This window comes from Bubalus bubalis, chromosome X (assembly GCF_019923935.1).
Source record: "Bubalus bubalis isolate 160015118507 breed Murrah chromosome X, NDDB_SH_1, whole genome shotgun sequence".
Classification (NCBI taxonomy): Eukaryota; Metazoa; Chordata; class Mammalia; order Artiodactyla; family Bovidae; genus Bubalus; species Bubalus bubalis.
In genome coordinates this window covers 130,771,436-130,786,082 of record NC_059181.1, presented here as the reverse complement: position 1 = coordinate 130,786,082, position 14,647 = coordinate 130,771,436, and the positions used below count along the sequence as shown (strand labels likewise).

The window sequence follows — 14,647 nt, the reverse complement described above, 5'->3', positions numbered from 1 at the left end:
ATGGACTGCAGCCTACCAGGCTTCTCTGTCCATGGGATTTTCCAGGCAAGAATACTGGATTGGGGTGCCATTGCCTTCTCCTCTGATGTGGGTTAGCCTCATCCAATCAATTGCAGATCTGAATACAAAAAAAAAAAAGGCCGGGTAAGAGGGCCTCTAGGCTGACTACTTGATGTGGAACATTGGTCTTTTCCAGCCTTTGAACTCACACTGAAACATTGGCCTTCCTTCGGTCTTGAGCCTGACAACTTTTACACTGGAACTTTTGTCACTCACTGTCCTGGTTCTCAAGCCGTTGGACTCAGACTGGAACTACACAATGGCTCTCCTAGATCTCCAGCTTATTGACTGCAGATCTTAGGATTTCTCAGCCTCCATGACTGCATGAGTGTGTGTATAAATTTTTAAATATTTGTTTTGTTTCTCTTGAGAATCCTATTGGTTCATAGTTTCTGTTTGGTTTTGTTTCTCTTGAGAATCCTGTCTAATACAGATAGTTAACTCTTTTCTTAAAAATGATTGTGTGTAATTAGAAGAATTAAGTAAAAAATTTGTTTTCAGGTTTTCCTCCCTGCCATCATTATTTCAACTTCAGGCTGAATGGACTAATCAATTTAGACAAATACTGATTTGGTCAAATTGCTGACTGGTTATAGTGCAAAAAACCAAGTAGTTCAGGCAAGCTGTGCATGTGCCTGTGTGTTTAGTCATGTCTGACTATTTTTTTTTTCCTACCCCATGGACTGTAGCCCGCCAGGCTCCTCTGTCCATGGGATTCTCCAGGCAAGAATACTGGAGTGAGTTGCCACTTTCTCTTCCAGGGGATCTTCCCAACCCAGAGATCGAACCCTCATCCCCTGTGTCTCCTGCATTGGCAGGCAGATTCTTTACCACTGAGCCATCTGGGAAGCCCTCAGGTAAGTTAGTCATTTTAATTGAACACTATTCACCTTAGTTCTTGTTAACTAGCTCAAACTTTCCTCAGTTCAAAACCATCCAAAGAAGTAATTTGAATTAATCTATCCCAGGTAGGAGCTATATAAGCTAGTTAAGAGAATTAAGGAAACTTTACCAGTGGGATCAAAGAGGCAGTCTTTTTGCTGCTGCTGCTGCTAAGTTGCTTCAGTCGTGTCTGACTCTGTGTGACCCCATAGACGGCAGCCCACCAGGCTCCCCCGTCCCTGGGATTCTCCAGGCAAGAACACTGGAGTGGGTTGCCATTTCCTTCTCCAATGCATGACAGTGAAAAGTGAAAGTGAGTTGCTCAGTCATGTCTGACTCTTCGCAACCCCATGGACTGCAGCCCACCAGGCTCCTCCGTCCATGGGATTTTCCAGGCAAGAGTACTGGAGTGGGGTGCCATTGCCTTCTCTGCAGTCTTTCTGACATGAGTGCAAATCAAGCAAAGCAGTCACAGTGGTTTGTCCATTTACACCCATTTTATCCAACCCTGGTTAAGTTTAGTCCACTTTTCATTTTGATTCATTTTGAATTATTTGATCATTTTGACTGAATTAACCAATCATATTTCATAGTTTCATAAAGAAACGTACTTAGAATGGGCTGCATTTTTCAGCTCTACTTAATTAGGGACCATGAACATAAAAAGGGGTCTATGAACCTCTAAGATGGTCAAGGGAAACTATTACATGATTGAACTAAATTGCTATTACAAAACTATTTAGTAACAACTATTACTAAACTATTCCATGATGAATTAAATGAAAGAACTGCATCACACTAAACTTGTTAGTTTCTTGAAGCTAACTAGATCTGTTTCATTCAGCTGTCCACACTAGAAAAGACCCTGCAGAATAGAATCAGCTCAGAAAAATGGTATTACACAGTCAGGCTGGTTTGTTGGTCATCCCTTACTGCCAGTATAAAACCAAATATTCAAAGCAACGTATCAGAAAAAGTAATAAAAGAGAAAAATGGTTACAACTTCCTACCTGATCTCAAAAGATTTTATTCATAAGAAGAGAATCCCATATCCTGAAGAAACATTAATTCAATTCATGTTCTACTCCTTTGAGGATTACAGTATAAATTCTTTCCCCATTGCCTGGCTTCTGCCCTGAATAAATTTCAAAGATTTTTTTCTTCCTCAAAGAAAAGCAAATTAAGATTTTTGCTTCTTCCTCAAAAGCTAACCATGTCACTGTAGATCTGAATTGTATCAGAATATGACTTGAATACTGTAGGTAGGCTGTAAAAAACCAAACCAAAACAAAAAACCCAACTTTTCCCCCCAAGGTTTTGGGGTTAGGTAAGTAAAAGCTATTTGAAGCATAATATAGACAAGAAACAATTCAGAGGCAGAGTGTGCATATTCAGTTTGGCAGTTTTCTACTTTGAGAATTCCTATGGTCACTGATTAAACCCAAGCTGATGTCTCTGCCATCCTGCTTTTTGTCCACCTGTATCTAAAAGAAAGAATGGTATACTACACTCTAGTGCCCTATTTTCCAACTGTGGGTCGCATAATGAGTTGTGAAATAAATTTAGTAGGAAAAGATGCAATTGTTTTCTTTCACTTTTCTTTCTTTTTTCAGTGAAATAGAGTAGAAAATATTAGAGTGTGTTTCCCACAGTAATGGTATTATTTTATGAAATTTTTATATCTATTATGGGATCATAATCTCTCTCTGTGTGTATATGTATGGATATCTACAATACCTATCATATACGTGTTGTGTTTACGTGTGTGTGTGTGTGTGTGTGTTTGTACTGGGTCATATGTAAAATATATTGGGTTGGCCAAAAAGATTGTTCGGATCTTATGGAAAAACTCAAATGAACTTTTTGGCCAACCCAATATTTCTTACTGAGGCCTGTGGTTAAAAAAGTTTGAAAGACATGGCTCTAATGAAAGAAGCATTAATTTTACAGTCACACAAATCTGGATTCCTGAAGTGTACCCAGGGATGGAGGCAGAAGGAAGATTTGTAGGAGTGATACATGCAGGGAGAGAAATTATAATTCTAAATTGTATAGAATTAAATAATTCTGCAGAGAAGGCAATGGCACCCCACTCCAGTACTCTTGCCTGGAAAATCCCATGGACGGAGGAGCCTGGTAGGCTGCAGTCCATGGGGTCGCTAAGAGTCGGACATGACTGAGAGACTTCACTTTCACTTTTTCACTTTCATGCATTGGAGAAGGAAATGGCAGCCCACTCCAGTGTTCTTGCCTGGAGAATCCCAGGGATGGGGGAGCCTGGTGGGCTGCTGTCTATGGGGTCGCACAGAGTCAGACACGACTAAAGTGACTTAGCAGCAGCAAATAATTCTGAATTACTAGAATTGCTAGCTCATTTTTATTATGGTTTTAAAATTCTTTCCTGATGATGTACTTCCTTATTGCCCACACCCAGGATATAGTGCCTAATACATGATAGGTGCACAACAAATAGTTTTTAGTAAACAACCCAAGATTTCTTTAGGGTTTTAAGCAATCAGGCCATAATTTGGGCTCATACTGACTTGTGGCCAACAACCCAAGATTTCTTTAGGGTTTTAAGCAATCAGGCCATAATTTGGGCTCATACTGACTTGTGGCCAACATAGACTTCCATTCTCTTTGTATGTGAGTCTCTGGAAAGTCTCCTCTCAGTTTGCCTTTGTTCACTTGATTTTTAAAATACATAGTTGACCCTTGAACAATGAGCAAGTTAGGGGCACTGACCCTCTGAGCAGCCATAAATCTGCATATAACTTATAAATGGCCTTCCCACACATGGTTCCTCTATATCTGTGATTCTTCCATATCCACAGTTCTGCATCCATGGATTCAGCTAACCATAGATTGTGTGGTACTATAGTACTTATTGAGAAAAATCCATATATAAATGGACCCGTACAGTTTAAACCCATATTGTTCATGGGTCAAATGTACATAATCTCCTTGAGTTTAAGTCTTTTGATTTGGGATACTTGTTGTATCCTATTGAATCATTTGAATCTTGATTCTGTTTTACCTTTCTTTCCCAGTTTTATGAACCTAGGGCAGAAAGTAAAACAACAATATAAAATAAAAATGAGCATTCATCAAGTAAATTCCAACCAGAACCACAAGAAGCCCTTCATATCTTTATCCAAACTCAACTCAGGACTATAGAGCCAAACAAAATCAAAGAATGTTCTGCAAAAATCACATGCATTATAAACCGAGTTTTCAGATATTTTGCATTTGGTTCATTAATTTTGTATTAATAATTCTGTTGGTTGCCTATATGGTATATTCTCAAGGATCTGAGGTGGCATTTTTTGCCCTATCAAGTTATCCCCAAAATGTGCACTTTCAGGTAAAAAGGATATGCCTGACTGTGTCGTTGTTGTTCAGTCACCAAGTCATGTCTGAGTCTGAAACCCCATGGACTGTAGCCTGCCAGGCTCCTCTGTCCATGGGATTCTCCAGGCAAGAATACTGGAGTGGGTAACCATTCCTTTCTCCAGGGGATCTTCATGACCCAGGGACTGAATCCAGGTCTCCTGCATTGCAGGCAGATTCTTTACCGTCTGAGCCAACAGGGAAGCCCATGCGTGACTTAGCACAGAGTTAACTTTGCTACTAAGCAATCAACCCTAAGCACTATTGATGGAGGCCAAAAGGGCAAAAACATGGTTTGTGCATCACAGAGTGAATCCCAGAGTGAATCTAAACTTCTCACTTTCTGTTCTCTTCAGTCTTTCAGTTTAAAAAGCTCCATAGACCATTGTTCCTTCTTTTTTCTTTCACATCTGATCTGAGGAAAGAGTTTTCTCTTTCTTTGGAGTCAATCAGAACTAGGTTTAAATTCTGCTTCTTGATCATTTTCCTCAAGAGTAAAATATGTATTTTGTACTCAAAGTGTTAGTCGCTCAGTCATGTCCAACTCTTTGCGACCCCATGGACTGTAGCCTCTGTCCATGGGATTTTCCAGGCAAGAATACTGGAGTGGATTGCCATTCCCTTCTCCAGGGGATCTTCCCAACCCAGGAATTAAATCTAGGTCTCCCACAGTTTTTTCATCTTCTCTCACAATATCTTTCAAATGTGTTTCTTTCCTTTGCTACTGCTGCCATTTATTACCTCATACTCAAAATACTGAAGTAAGTCCCTAGATTAATGGGATTTTAACCTTTCTACTGTGACAACATACCAGAATATGACAGGCTCTTATCAGCTTATCAGTGAAGTGCTTCCCTGTTACAGCGATCATCATGTGGATGTTTATGGAAGAAAGAAAGTTATCAGATTCTAAAGGAGAAGGAGCAAATGAACAAACAAGCAAGCCCCCAGAAGTTCTAATTTACTCCCATAGACAGTTGTCTACATCTCACCTTGAGAATCATTGTCAACTTCCCTGACCAAAAAAATCCCCCAAGACTTGGTTCTGTCTACATATAACAGCAGGTGTACATATAATATTAGCTAATGATAACTAACACTCATATAGAACTTTACAGTATTAAAACTCTTTTATAAATATGGTCTTAATTCCCCAATAACATACCATATGGTGGGTTTTTTTTTTTTTATCCCCACTTTACAGATGAGAAAATGGGCTCAGAAGAGTTATATAAGCTGACCTAGAGAGTATGTGGCAAAGTAGAATTCAAACGTAGGTCAGTCTGGCCACAGAATATTAATACATAGCCCGGGTCCTGGTAGATGTTGGCACTCTCTGGTTCCCAACATTTGCCTCCATGTCTGGTTTTTGGCTACTGTGCTCTCTAGTTTGATTAATACGGTTAGTTAACACATTTACTTCTTAGATCACATTGGTTGATCTGGGGCCCTCGTCTGGCATGGCTCTGGTTTCTGTTCAGGTCCCTGTATCATGCCGCTCCTACACACAGCCTGTGTCAGACTGTTCCTTCAGACTAAGGGTGGCCTTGCTCCTGTCCTCCTCCCAAGTCCTCAATCCTTCAAAGCCTCACTTGATGTGTGGCAGAACCAATACAATATTTTAAAGTAATTAGCCTCCAATTAAAATAAATAAATTTAAATTAAAAAAAAAGATTTATCCTGATGCTTTTCACATAAAAGTCAATAAAAAAAATGAACTGATATCACCTATCAGTGAATGCCTTCTGTCTCAAAGTGGATTGTTTTTAAGTATATTTCACCCTGGCTGAGATCCCACCTGATATTGATGTATGGAAGAAACCAACACACTATTGTAAAGCAATTATCCTCCAATTAAAAAAAAATTAGTAATTGTATATACTTTACTCTTTTTGTAATAGGGATCTGAAGAGATTACAGTGAAGGTAGATATGACAAATTCATAAAATTTCCAAAAAGTAAACATAGCAGACCAAGAGTCAAATAATGGAACTAATATTTGCATAGCTTTTTCCAGTTTATAAACATGTGTGATCTCACCAACCTCCCAACAAGCCGTCAGCAGACAGCACCAGCTTCAGAATTGTGCCATAAAACTTGGGCTAAGAAGAGCTACAGTTATGGAGAATCATGTGACTCCACTCAAATCTCCTACTCTTGTTGGGTTTCACCTGCATGTTTTATCAGTTACTAAAGAGCAACATTGTCTCCCACTACATTTCAGTAAGACTCCAGGAGAGCTAGAATGCGGGGCTTCAAATTGGCCCTGACATCTAATAGTTTTGTGACTTTGGGTGAGCTACACTCTTGATGTTTCAGAATTCTCACCTACTTCAGGTAGCTACTGTGAGGATTAAATGGGTTAACACATGCAAAGTGTTTGGAAAAATCTGTGGCACATAGTAAGTGTTATTTGCTTTTATAAAAATAAAAGCAAAAATCAGAGATCAGATCAGATCAGTCGCTCAGTCGTGTCCGACTCTTTGTGACCCCATGAATCACAGCACGCCAGGCTTCCCTGTCCATCACCAACTCCCGGAGTTCACTGAGACTCACGTCCATCGAGTCAGTGATGCCATCCAGCCATCTCATCCTCTGTTGTCCCCTTCTCCTCCTGCCCCCAATCCCTCCCAGCATCAGGGTCTTTTCCAATGAATCAACTCTTTGCATGAGGTGGCCAAAGTATTGGAGTTTCAGCTTTAGCATCATTCCAAAGCAAAAATAATCTCCCACAAAAACAAAACAAAACAAAAACAAAGCCTCACTTGGGTTTTAGTCTCCATGAAGTGTTTTCTGAACAAATCAACTCAGTTTCTTTCCCTTTCCTGACTCTGTTAAGCATTTGTTTGTACTGAGTAAGTAAGCATTTTTATCATGAATGTCTTTTCTAGTAATTGTTTCATGTGAGTTCATTGTCTATTCACTAGAGTGTAGATTTTTTGTTGATGAGCACTGTGTCTTTGTTTTTAAGATGATTTCATTTTATTTTTGGCTGCACTCGGTCTTAGTTGCTGCAGGCGTGCTTTCTCTAGTTGCCACGAAGGGGGCTACTCTCTAGTTGTGGGGCACAGGCTTCTCATTAGGATGGCTTCTTTGGTTGCAGAGCACAGGCTTAGTAGTTGTGGTGCACGGGCTTAGTTGCCTTGCAGCATGTGGGGTGTTCCCAGACCAGGGATTGAACCCGTGTCCCCTCCATTGGCAGGCGGACTCTCAACCAGTGGGCCACCAGGGGAGTCCAGCACTGTGACTTATACATTACTATACTTCTCATAATGTCTGGTACATTGGTAGATGCTCATACATACTTATGGACTGAGTGATTCCAAAGGGGACAACATTGATTAAAATAAAATGTAAATGACCATTTCTTGAATATATGGTCTGAAAGGCTCCTCAATCATGAGAACCCCCATGGGAATCTTAAGGATTTTAGAATCTGTCCAGATATTCTTCTCCTTTTTTTTTTTTTTTTTTTTTGGCTGCACTCATTGCATGCCATGTTGACAGACTTTAAGATGACATCTTGCTGCTGGAGCAGAGCCCAACGAGGGCTGACGATACAATAAATGTCATTTTCCCATTTTTCTACGACCTTTTTAGAAACTTCTATTGAGACATCTTGGAGCCTTTCTAATCTCCTGCTGCTGCTGCTGCTAAGTCACTTCAGTCGTGTCTGACTCTGTGCGACCCCATAGACAGCAGCCCACCAGGCTCCCCCATCCCTGGGATTCTCCAGGCAAGAACACTGGAGTGGGTTGCCATTTCCTTCTCCAATGCATGAAAGTGAAAAATGAAAGGGAAGTCACTCAGTCGTGTCCGACTCTTAGTGACCCCATGGACTGCAGCCTACCAGGCTCCTCCATCCATGGGATTTTCCAGGCAAGTATACTGGAGTGGGGTGCCATTGCCTTCTCCGTCTAATCTCCTAGATATCTGCAAACCATTTGCACCCATTCTCAATTCTATGCTGCTTCTTACAGTCTCGGTGCTTATCATAGTGGGAGACACATAGCAAGCACTTAATAAAAGTTTGCTGAATTCTGTTTTAATGTTTACATCTTTTGCTGTGTGAGGTAGTATAGGAGAATGGCTAAGAGCATACTCTAGTGTATAAGTTGGGTTCAAGTATCAGTTTTAGCACTCATTAATCGTATGACCTTAGGAAAGTCACTTTACCATTCTGTATCTCAGTGTCCTCACCTATAAAATGGGAATAGCAATACTAACTATATCCCAGGGTTTTTGTGTATATTAACTATAATAAACCTATATAATAAAATCCATATAGTAAATACAGTACCTAGAACATAGCAAGATTTTCTTGATATTAGCATTTTTCTTTTCTCTACAGCCTATATCTGTCTAATTTCACTGATTGTTTCTTCTGAAAAATGTGATCAGTGTTTATATATAGTATTTTATAATTGTGTTTCATGTAGGCTGTCTCTCACTGAGATATTTCCTCAGTGTGCTGAATCCTTAATATCTGTAATTACTATAGAATTAACTGCTGAAATGCACCCACAGATAGTAGTATGAATGTGCAGCTGAAAGTTGGGCCATTAAGAAAACAGTACGGAAAAAGTAATAAAGTTGAATTGATTTGCATTATTCATGCATCATTCTTAATGTTCTTAAACAGTTCCATTTATTGGGTTTAGTAAACTCAGAGCAAGGTTGATACATTGCCTGGATATTTTAGCGATTTTCCAACTTAAAACTAACTGTTCTCTAAATCTTCTTCTGCAGCTGCTAGTTGAAGCCACTCTAATATATTCATTGATGGGTATCAGACTAAATCATTTTTCCTGTCTGCAGCACCCAAAAAGAGTCCTGTAGTAAAAAAAGAGATTTTCTTATTTTTTGAGTGAGGCATTTGAGTGTTAGATACTATATATGTATTCACACTGCATCCTCCCTCCCAATTTTGAAGAGCTAATATGGTACTTTTCCATTTCTTCATTCAATACAAATCTAAGTGATTCTGTATGCTGGACAGCCAAAAAAAAAAAAGTGTACTTTAGCTATTGTTTGTACCTTCACAGTTGTTCTGAGAAAGCCTAGTGTGACAATGCAGATGACAGATCATACTACAGACTGTAACTTCTGGCTTCATGAAAAAAATTGGCCTGTAATTGGGCTCTATAATTTTATTTTACCACTGAGTATTAAAATTCCTGTTAGAATGGGCTAGGGGATGAGACTAGTTAATGCAAGTAAATGTGGGGCAGCATAAAATAATTGCTCAGCTCATGTACTTTGGAGCCAATATGACTAGAAAAACCCCTGCTCTTGCCATTACCTCTGCAGCCTCTGGCAAGTTATTTACCATCTTTGGGCAGTGTCTACATCTACATCTGTGAATGAGTAAATTTAAAGCATATGCAAGAGTACCTGGCACATAGTAAGTGTTCAGTAGATGCGTCTATTATTTCTCATGGTAAAATGGAGCTTTGTTGATGACAGAGAGTGTATATTGAGAACTTTCTGAGGAAGCTTCGGGCAAGCTCTTACTTCTTGGCAGGTGCTGAATTAGAATTTACCTAGAGGCACAGTCTGGTTGCACTATACCTATGCAATTGGAGAATCCAGTTTCTTAATTGAATATGGTGGTTAAGATGACTCTGAAGAGGATTAGTTCCCTCTGTCTAGAGTTGCCATACGCTGACATTGGAAACACACTCTGAAAATCTCACCATAACTGTAAACACGAATGATAGCATAGTACAGTGGAAAGGGCATGGATCTGACTTTCATTCTAGAAATACCATATATTAGATAATCTGGTAACTCTTGCCCCACTCCTAGATGCAATGCTGGACATGCTGGCTCAAATTAACTTACTCACCAAATATTATTGAACACATTTCCCGTGTTCCAGGCAGTGTTCTAAGTGCTGCAGAAGTAAAACAAACAGATGCACATTCCTGACCTTGTGGAGTTTACATTTTGGCGAATAGAAGAAACATAGTTCTTAAGGCATAGTTGAGTCTTCAAGACAGAAAGATATTTCCAGGGGTTAAACACAAAGAGGAAACTATAAACTAGAGTGATACTCCTGAGTTAGCACTGATTTCCCTGGGGATGTTGGAAATTTGGATATTGGTAACCAAGGTCTGTGTTTTAACACCCATGCACAGTGTCAGAATTGAGACTGAGACCTCCATGTAAAACTAGGTCTCTTAAAGTGTTTTATGTCCATCAGCAGATGAATGGATAAGAAAGCTGTGGTACATATACACAATGGAGTACTACTCGGCCATTAAAAAGAACACATTTGAATCAGTTCTAATGAGGTGGATGAAACTGGAGCCTATTATACAGAGTGAAGTAAGCCAGAAAGAAAAACACCAAGACAGTATACTAACGCATATATATGGAATTTAGAAAAATGGTAACAATAACCCTGTGTACGAGACAGCAAAAGAGACACTGATGTATAGAACAGTCTTATGGACTCTGTGGGAGAGGGAGAGGGTGGGAAGATTTGGGAGAATGGCATTGAAACATGTGTAATATCATGTATGAAACGAGTCGCCAGTCCAGGTTCAATGCACGATACTGGATGCTTGGGGCTGGTGCACTGGGACGACCCAGAGGGATGGTGTGGGGAGGGAGGAGGGAGGAGGGTTCAGGATGGGGAGCACATGTATACCTGTGGCAGATTCGTTTTGATGTTTGGCAAAACTAATACAGTGTTTGAGGTTTAAAAATAAAATTAAAAAAATAAATAAAGTGAATTAAAAAAAAAAGTGTTTTATGTGCAGTGAAAGTCTGTACTAGGAAAATTTTTCTCCTTAGGAGAAGATGGCAAGGGAGGTTGTCTCAGGCAAAGAAACAATGTTTTGGCAGAGGAAAATATCTTTTCTGAGAATTCGTAATCATGGGCTTGCCCTCAGGTGGCCTTGGAATTTGAATGTAGACCCTTTGCACAGTCCAGAAATGTACAAGTGAAAAGCAATTATACAAAGGGGCTGGCATTTGCTGGGAGATGCTCCATGTGAGAAATTCTACCACCACACCCAAATTCCAGCCAGAGGAGTAAGGACAGGGATAAGGCTGTCATGTCCTCTGTGATGCTAGAGCTGCCTGCCATAGGCATTTTGAATCCTGAGGCGGAAGCCTAAAGTTGAGAGTTATGGAACAATAAGGTAGATTTGTAATCAGAGTTCTTGACAATCCTGGAGCCACCATTCTGGCCCTTAATTTCCTACATTGAGAGAGAAATACGCTTCCATTTTGCTTATATTTTTTGTTATTTGCAGTTAATTCTAATACTATTTGATACAAATAGTGTGAATAAAACACATTTTCAATCAAACACCAACTTAGAGGTTATTTTTATTTAGAGTGGATCCATCACTCAGAGGCAAATCCATACTGACATTCTCATAAGAGTAATGATAATACTAGGATGTCAGTATATTAATGAATGATGAACAAAATGAGTGTTATAGATCAATATACTTGTTTTGGCATGACCAGAAATTCTCTGCCTTCAGGACAATTTACATGGGAAGCAAAATCATAATCAGAGTACCAATGTGTTAAATCACAATGAGAAATTTCACAGGAACTGAAATCTATGAAGTCTTTATGGCCAACATATTGTCTCCTTCTAGGCAGATGAATATGGAAAGTCAAATCACAACTGTGGGACCTTTAGCAAGGCATCTAAACATGAAACCTGATGAGCTTTGAATCAGGTCAAGGTGAGTTACATGAAATGCGTATTTAATCACATATAACTAAGATAGACTAAAGTATCTCAAGTAAAGAGAGGTCTTGCAATGGGAATAATACACTTGTTTCAACTTTCTATATTCATTATCATAATAGAGATGGAGAGTCTTGCTAATGCAATTAGAATGCAAAACTCTTTGGCTAAGGTATTTTGTCCCCTGGACAGTGTTTGAATGGGCAGTGTCAAAGGTCAATATTTGTTCATCGATTATCATATTTCCCTTTCTGTCTGATCAGCTCCACTTCTTACAGACAAATTATGCCTGTAGCCATATTAATAAACTTAATCAGGTTAAGGTCTAACCCTACTGGCCTATAAAAATTCAGTTTCTTGAAAATGATTTTGCTAATTATTTTTCTAATTTATTATGTGTTTTCTTATGAATTCTGAAGACAATCTTTATTGCCCTCATTTCCATGTTCTTGTGTGTATATGTGAGGGATGAAGTCCTCATTGTAGGCTCTTATATGAAGTATGTACTGCTGATCACCAGTGATTATTCAATTAAGATGCATTTTGGCTTAGCTTCATAAACTATGGAAAATACAGGTTGCACATACATTGTTCTTCCAATAGTGGGGAATGGATTTTCACTGAATCATCCACACATTTGTTGACAGATGTCTAGTGGCTCAGTTGCTAGGTGTGCATGGTACTTCAGCAGCCCAGACTAGTGGGGAAAGAGAAGCAGCTTGCGATATGGCAATGTCAAGGCCTAAGATGAATTACCCACCTGTAGACCTGCACTCTGGGACGGGACCCAAAAGTCAAGGTTATCTCAGGCAATGCAATTTGGCTCCATTGGTGGTCAGCATAATGATGATCTCTTTGGTGGAACTTGGCAATAGTACAGAAGTTAATGACACTTCGAGTCAGGAGACAAGGCTCTAGTTTGAGGCATCTTTCAGGGTTGAAGCAGGTCTTCAGGCTGTAGCTGAAAGTACTGAGATAAAATTCAGTACCTAAGTGAAAAAAGGTTGGCAATTGTTCAATGAGGAATCAGGATCCCACTTACATAAGCCTGAAGTTCACGTGGTGTCTGGGAAGTATTACTTAGCACCTACCTGCCCACCCTCAGGAGCAGGGATAGACTAGATGAATTGAAGGTTACACTTTAAACTTACATGCCATGATCTTCCTGAGAGTTTAGAGAATAGAATTAAGGAAGGGCTTTGAGAGTCCCAACATTATTCAGCTATTTCTGATAAGATGAACTCCCTGGTATGATTGGAATTATACGGAGAACATTGCTACTTTCTGAGAGTATCTTAAAGAAGTTTTTTTTTAGATGAAACTAATTTATAATGGGATTCAAAAAGCATAGATGAGCTTCAGATGACAGTGAGAAAAACAATTTTTTATATAATATGGTAACTTCTGATTAGAGATGTTCGGCTTCTATGGTGAGAGGAAATAGAGGTTTGAGTGGCCTAAAAGGTCGCGTATGTCTGGAGTTGGTTTAGGGAACTATTATCTCCATGGCTACAAGAGTATTCAGCAGCAGAATGCTAATAGTAAAGAGATAGTCTGAGATTTCTTTGCTCTTCAAATGTATTTCTTGAACTGAATCTAAATTGATCAAAAGCATTTTTTAACAAAATCCTTCTTCAGGTGTTGACTTTGATTACTATTTCTCTTTATTTAAAAATCATGAGTTCAACTGTCAGTTCTGTTTTTATGTCTACTAAATCAATATTTCTAACCTCCCTCTACTGGTTTTAAATCCCCCAAATATCTCTACTGTTCACTGAACATCTCTACTTGGATATCATATGGTACCCTCAAATTTCACAGATATAAAAGTGAACTACCTTCCTCCCTTTCCTTGCTGTATTTCCCATTTCTGAATATTATGTCAATGAATCACAGGCTCAGATTATCAGGGTCTTTTGTTTTGGACCATGTTGTGTGGCATGTGGGACCTTAGTTTCCCAACCAGGTATCAAATCTGCGCCTCCTGAAGTGGGAATTTGGAGTCTTAACCACTGAACTACCAGGGAAGTCCCAGACCACCAGAGTTTCTAATAGTTTTCCTTAAGTTACATAGCTGACAAATGGCAAAACTAGACCCAGAATCCAGATCTTCTGATTTCAAATCCTGAATGTTGTAGTGGATTGGACTAGATTTCAGATGATCAAATCCGTGAGTCTGACAATCAAGGCCCTTTACACTTCAGTCCTTAAGCTACCTTTCCAATATTACCTCCCACCACTTCCTATTCTCCTTTTAGTTTAACAATTTTTAAATGGGGTGTTCCATTTCCATGCCTTTGTTTGCACTATTCACATGGGATGTCTTCCCTCATACCTACAACCAATCTGGTTTGATCTTCATAGACCAGCACAAAAATAATCCTCTACCAACCATTTTCTAACTTACCTTGATTAGAAGTGCCCACTCCGTCCAGTGAATGTTCATAGCAACTTATCTATACATCACTCATGGCACTTATTACTTTTCACCTTGTATTGTTTATTCATCATTTACTGAGCACCCATCATGTGCCATCTTTAATTAAAATGTGGGCACACCTCAGTGAGCAGGCTGACTAATACCACTGGTTTTATGGG

The 14,647-nt window shown here is 39.3% G+C and overlaps 1 long non-coding RNA gene across 1 annotated transcript in view; it reads left to right on the top strand.

Annotated features, from left to right (window-relative positions):
• LOC123331844 overlaps positions 1–14,647 on the top strand; it is a 187,961-nt gene that overhangs the window by 29,182 nt on the left and 144,132 nt on the right. The window contains exons 2-3 of the long non-coding RNA XR_006548643.2: positions 822–917; positions 11,955–12,044. This is a non-coding gene — a long non-coding RNA (uncharacterized LOC123331844). The remainder of the gene's footprint in view (positions 1–821; positions 918–11,954; positions 12,045–14,647) is intronic.